This window comes from Octodon degus, unplaced genomic scaffold (assembly GCF_000260255.1).
Source record: "Octodon degus isolate 3935 unplaced genomic scaffold, OctDeg1.0 scaffold00302, whole genome shotgun sequence".
NCBI lineage: Eukaryota > Metazoa > Chordata > Mammalia > Rodentia > Octodontidae > Octodon > Octodon degus.
The window spans coordinates 1,477,363-1,483,805 of NW_004524878.1; the positions used below are offsets into that span (position 1 = coordinate 1,477,363).

The 6,443-nt window shown below is 48.5% G+C and overlaps 1 protein-coding gene across 2 annotated transcripts in view; it reads right to left on the reverse strand.

The window, feature by feature from the left end:
* Nucleotides 1–6,443, reverse strand: part of St5 (suppression of tumorigenicity 5) — a 179,446-nt gene that overhangs the window by 109,235 nt on the left and 63,768 nt on the right. Inside the window, exon 2 of one of the 2 annotated variants that reach the window (XM_023707591.1) lies at nucleotides 5,269–5,357. The gene's annotated coding sequence lies outside the window, so the exon portion shown is untranslated. Of the gene's footprint in view, nucleotides 1–4,550; nucleotides 4,890–5,268; nucleotides 5,358–6,443 lie in introns of those variants that run through there. The other variant, XM_004647337.2, reaches the window with a different exon arrangement.

The window sequence follows — 6,443 nt, forward strand, 5'->3', positions numbered from 1 at the left end:
TTTTTGTGGAACTGGGGATTGAACTCAGACCCTTGCACTTGCCAGCGAAGCGGTTATTCCACTGAGCCATCTCCCCGGCCCCACACACACTTTCTAAGGCAGGAGGCTAGATAGACACTCCAGGTCCCAGATTTTCTATGAGCACAGCACTGAGGCACATTTCCCTAAGGCCGATTCCCCCAATCTTCCTCCTACCCACCTACTGAGACAGGGGCTCACAGTGCCTCCCCTCCGGCATCAGGGATGTACAGACTCCCTTTCTACTCCCTGAAGAACCCACACACTAATGCAGGCTTTCCCATCGGCTTTAAAGAGAAATCTCTGCCAACTCTGCCAGATGGTCTCCCCCCTCCATGCCCTCCTGGCCCCTTCTCCGCTTTCCATGGTCCCTCTAACTCAAAGAACTCGATTATCTGCCTGTAGATTCCCCTACCCCACCCTCAGCCCCCAAACCAGTGCAGAAAAGGCACAGAGGAGAGGCCAAGCCAGCGCTGGGCAGGCAGGGCTGCTGCCTGACCTCCTCCGGGCTCAGATACGCATTGCTGTTCCTTGGCTGCCTCAGCATGCTCTTTTGGGCCCAAGAGTGGAAATCGGGAGTCACCAGAGCAGGGACAGCTAACAGCTACGAAAATCAAATGAAAAGGAGACACACGTGTCAATCAATCCCTCAGTCCCACTCCTCCAAGGGACTCAGACTCTCCCACCTCCCTCAGGCACCAGGCCACCTCCCCAAAGTAGTTTTTACAATCAGATGCAGCTGGGAGGGGCACACAGCCTCTTAGGTTCCAGGCCATCACACTCGGAGTTTGGGGTGCCTCCCAGAAACAGTTCTCCCAGCCCTTCATTCCCAGGGCAGAGGCCCAGGGAGCAGAGCTGAGGATGCCCTTGGCCTGTTCTCCAACATATTTCAAAGTTTCAACTTCCTTGGGTGACTGATTATTCTAATTTTAAAGAGAAGGAACCCAGGCAGGGAACAGAGAAAGGGGGAGAGAACAGGAATGTTACTTTTTAATCCTTAAGGAACAGAGTGGGATCCAATTTGTGACTCAGCCCTGGGAAGCAGACTGATGCCGAGTGGGGAACAGCTGCAGTCTAACCTAAGCTGTGGACAACGTTTTCAGGCCTTCGAGGCTATTGTTCTCTCAGTTACCTGGAAAGAGAACACTGCTATTTCTTAAAAAAAAAAAAAAAAAAAAAGCAAAGCAAAACAACAAAAAACACAACCCTGCCTACTTGAGGTCTGCATGAGGCTTCTCCCCAGACACCAGTCTGGGGTTCGGCTGCCAGCTTTTCCCATCTCAGTCCCAAAGGCTGAGGCTGCTGGGGGCAGGAGGGTGTGCCTAGTACACCACGTGTCCTACAGGTTCACAGGACAGATCTGGGACACTTTTGCATGGAGTTTCCCCGCCCCCGCTATTCCCCTCCTTGGCACAGGCCCACAACAGAGCTCCATAGCTGCCCTTGGAATTCCCACTTCCTTGTTTTTCTTTTTTATTTTCCCCAAGCGATAGCTTGCCTCACAAGTTCCTGAAAGAGCTGCCCAGCCCCTAACAAAACCTTCAGAGCAAGAGCACTTTGTACCAGTTAGAACCTTACCCTTTCAAACAGACCCTTCTGCCCACTCAGGACAGTTTCCTCAGGAGAACCTAGCAGAACGGGGGAGCTAGCCCTGGCATCCAACAGCCTCTCTTCCAGCCAGTCAAATGCATGACACTGTAATTATACGGACACTGGAAAAACAAAGGATCTCTCGGAATTCCTGTCCTCTTATAATACATGAGCCGAGCAACCTACAGAAAGCCTTATCCTTAAAGGATCATTTGTGAGGCTCAGTCTACAGTGACCCACTCTGACCCAAAGAATGCCCTATTTCTTTCTGTAAACATTTCAAACAGACATTTAGGGATTTTTCTCATTTTCATTTACAGATGTAGAAAAGTATACAGCACTACATAAATGGGGTAACCAGAACAGAGAGGCAAAGTGACTTTCTACAAGACAGCTAAATCACTGCTTCAGTTTCAATTCAAAATCTGTTATATCATTAGGACTTGATTTATTTGAAAATACTTTCAGGGCTGGCCTGATAGCTCAGCAGACTAAAGCACTTGCTTATGCAGAGCACAGTGGCCGGGGTTCAATCCCCAGCATGCCGTGTAGTGCTGCTACCCCCCCCCCCCCGTGGGGGCGCACTGATATGGCAATTGAGACTGGGTGTGGTGGCGCGCACCTGAAATCCCAGCACTTGGGAGGCTGAAAACAGGAGAATCACTACGCGTCCGATCTATGCAGTGAGACCCTGTAGACTCTGTCTTAAATTTAAAAAAAGAAAATACTTTCATAGAAACTACCCCATTTGCTCCTCCCAACCATGAAGCTACTATTATCATTTTCTCTATCATGCAGCTAATATCCCGAAGCTTACTTAGTTAGGGCAGATGAGACAGGTCACTGGACTAAGCACCTGCTTAGGCAAGCACTGGAATGAGGGTTCAATCCCCAGCACCACATGCCGCATTGGCCCCACCCCCAGGGATGCTGAGCCAGCCACTGAGACCCAGCATGGTGGGGCACACCTATAATCCCAGCGCTGGAGAGGATGAAAACAGGAGGATCACTATGAAACCAAGCTGTGTAGTGAGACTCTGTACCAAATACAATAAATACATATATAAATATTAGTTACTCAACTGGTATTATTAGTAATACCAATTACTAATTAGTTAGGTATTCAGTTGGAAAGCAGCAGAACCCAACAATGGATTCATATCTTCTAACTCCAATTCATTATTCTTTCTTCTATATCAGAAGAAATATGATGGGCTGTGGTGGTGCATCAATCCCAGGACTCAGGAAGTTTAGACAAGAGGATTTCCATGATATGGAGCTTAGCCCAGACTAAGCTATAACGAACTATTATGAGTTCAAGGCCAGCCTAAAGTACATAGTGAGACCCTGCGGAAGAATGAGGAGAAAAGGAGGAGGCACAAGTACATGGTGATGGTCAGACTGGAGCAGCCCTAACTACATTCCCGTGAGTAGAGGAGACTTGAAATTCTGGACTTGCATTGCCCCTAAGGGACCACTGGGCGCAGAGACCTCTTCCTCACACCCTCATCTTTAGTCCCAAAGAATAGCACTAGGCCACATTCCTCCAGGAAAATGGAGATTTCAGTGAAACAGAGAATTCCTGTAATGTATCAAAAGGAAAAATTAACTTTAGAAATGGCCTGTCTGAAGTTCAGGGCAGCTTAGTTCACCCTTACGGCCCCTCAGGCCACAGCACTGAAACATACACGTGCACATTTTGGGAGCCAGAATCAAGGACATGGCCAGTGCTTGCATTGGCAAGCTGACCCGAAGTTAATCAGAGGGCCCCCTCATTGTTTGCCAGAATACAAAAGACATTCTGTTCAGAAAGTTCAAGATGAAAAACCCAAGAGCCAGGACAGCAGCTGTTCCTTCATCCCACTAAGAAAAACCAAAAGCATCTATAAAGCTTCCTGAGACCGAGGAGTATGTTTAAGACAGAACAGGGCTGAAGGGGAAGCATATCCGCCGGGTCTCTCCCGCAGGGACAGTCTGCAGCTTCATCCTCCTAGTAGTACCACCAAGGATCGAATTATCTCATCCCCTTTTTGTGGGAGGGTCTTCCTTCCTGGGCTACACTGAGCTTCTAACACTTCATTCCTCTAAGTGAAAACGAGTTTTACCAAAATTTAAGACAAAGTATAAGGAGTACACTGAGTAGATTTTGCGTACCCTGAGATAAGATTAAAATATTAACCAAAGGAATCCACTGGGCACAAGTACAATGCCTTTCCTTCCCCAGATCCCAGCATCTGCACTGCTAAGAGTTTACTCAGCAACAACTGCACAAGATACCTTGTGCGCAGACCTGCGGACCCCAGGACAGCTCCATCCTACAGGACTCAGGAAAGCCCATGACCCGCCTTACGGAGAAAGGACGGCTTGCCTCTTACCAAGCCACCAGTTGGAAGAGCATGAGACCCAGCTCCGATATCCCTGGGACAGTCCTTCGGTCCTAATAACCTCCAGAGGGGCTGGAACTCACCCCAGCCTCCTCACTGAGCTTAATTATCTTTGTAATTTTTTTTTCAAGTCAGGCACACTACCAAGACAAATACAGTGACCATTACAAGAAACTAAGCCCCTCTGAAGACCCTGGAGTTTCCATGTAAGAACTACAAACAGTGCTAAGGACTATTTTCTTTCTACATAAATGAGTCTTCCTGTAAAAATATCCGGTGGTTCCATACTTTTAAGTAAAAGTAAAATAATGCCTTCTAGAAGGAAGCCCAAACACTTCAGGTTCAGCAAGAGTGAGATCGGCTAGATTTGCAAAGTCAAGAAAATTGGCTGTTTCTCTCCTCCTGGAGTTAATAGAATCCAACTGTTGGAACATGACATCACTCCAGAGCCCCAAGCCCTGAGCAGAGAATACAGACACTCGCTTGCTGCTTGCCGCCCAGAAAATAGCCCAAAACGAGGGCCCGGAAAGGAGAGGAGCAATGTGGAACTGCCCTTACCTGAAAGTCCCGGTGCTTTCCTGCCCACTCCATTCTCGGCAGAGTCTGGCTCACTCCACAGCCCGTCAGAGAGCCCAGGGCCCCCACATCTACTGGCTTAAGCCCGATACCTGCCGCGAGCTTCCCACAGCTCCTTCCTCTGACCTTTCGCGGGGCTCCTTCCAGCCAAGTGAGCGGAGCGCTGCGGGCCGGCCGGGCCAGTTGTCATGGAGACCCTATCCACCCGGCAGCGGCGCAGGGGCAGGGCGCACGCTCTCTGCACCGGAGCCAGAGTGCGCGCTTTCTTTCTTTCTCTCTCTCACTCAGTTCTAGGAGACTTCTATGAAACAGCACTGTCTTTTGATCAGCTCAGTTGCTGTACGCATTCCACGCCTCTTACCTCCCTTTCAGTCAACCAGGGGCTCTGGACTGTTCCTGGGAACTTGCTCAAACAGCTCAGAGGGGAGAAGGGAGAAGACAGTGAGTGGACTTGTTTTCCTCCCCTCCAGTGTCTCATTTTTTTATAACTTGGAAGAATCCCCGCCGCCGGGCGGGGAGGGAGCTTAGCTGGAGCTCTTGGAGGGGAAGCAAGCCCTTCCTCTGGGTCCTGCAGCAGGGGTAGGAGGAACCCTGATGCACTGCCTTGACTTGTTTGTGTTGCTTGGGATTTTCCGGCAGCAATCAGAGCGGAAATGCACACACATCCCGGGAGCTCGCCTGGACTGGCCTTTCTGCTTACCTTGCTGTCTGTCCAGGTCGTGGAGATGGCTTTAACCAGTACAGGGACTCATAGTACTACTGCTGGAGCCTAAGCAGACTCTCATTTTCCTGCAACGGAGAGGAAACATACTAGGTCAGGGTCAGGAGGAGTCCTGGGCAAATTCAGAGTCACACCCAGGACAACAAACATGATACAAACACAGCCTCCCCTACCCTGCTGGGGACCTGCAGATACTGCCAGGCCGCATGCCTGGATGCGGCTGTCCAAAAGCTAGCATAGCAGGCACTCTTAGTGACCCCATGTATACTCCTGCCTGGAGCTCTCTTACAACTCTTATAAATACAGCAGACAGGTGTGTTTGTCGTTGTTGGTTTTTTGTTTTGTTTTTAATGTATTTAGTACAGGGTCTCACTACACAGATCAGACTCATAGTGATCCTCCTATTTTGAGTGTCCCAAAATTTTGAGGGGCCGGGGAAATGGCTCAGTAGAATAAGCACTTCCCTGGCAAGCGCAAGGGCCTGAATTCAATCCCCGGATCCAAAAAAAAAACCAAACAAAACTAGTCAAGTATCCCCTAGGTCAGTATACTTTCCACTAAGGAACAATGTCCCCTTGATCTTGAAAACTAGCTGATAAACAGTTTTCTGGTAAAGTTATAAGATATAAAATTGGGCTCCCTAACTACTGGTAAAATAGGCCTATCATCCTTCTGGCATCTGAGATATACAACATGTTAATGCACATACTGCTGGGAAAATATACTACCCTACTGCCTCATATCACCTTATACTTTCCTAAAATACTCTCCCAAATCTTTATATAAATGTATTCAACACAGCAGGCCTGAAAGTTAGGAATGGTATTATACTATACTAATTCAATACATGTTTTAAAAAACCTGAAACAAAGGTCAAAATTACTTGTTCCAGGTATAGAACAACAGCAAAAATCTAAAATGGGTAAGCCTTTCAACTCTCTAGTACTGGGGGCCTACCGAATAGCTCAGTTGTTTAAGTGCCTGCTTAAACAAAGCCCTCAAGCTCAAGCTTCTGTGGTTCGAACCCAGAGAGTCATAGCAAACCAGGAAAAAAAACAAAAAAACCTAACCCAGCGGGGCCAGGGAGATGGCTCAGTGGAATAAGCACTTCCCTGGCAAGCGCAAGGGCCTGAGTTCAATCCCCGGTTCTGAAA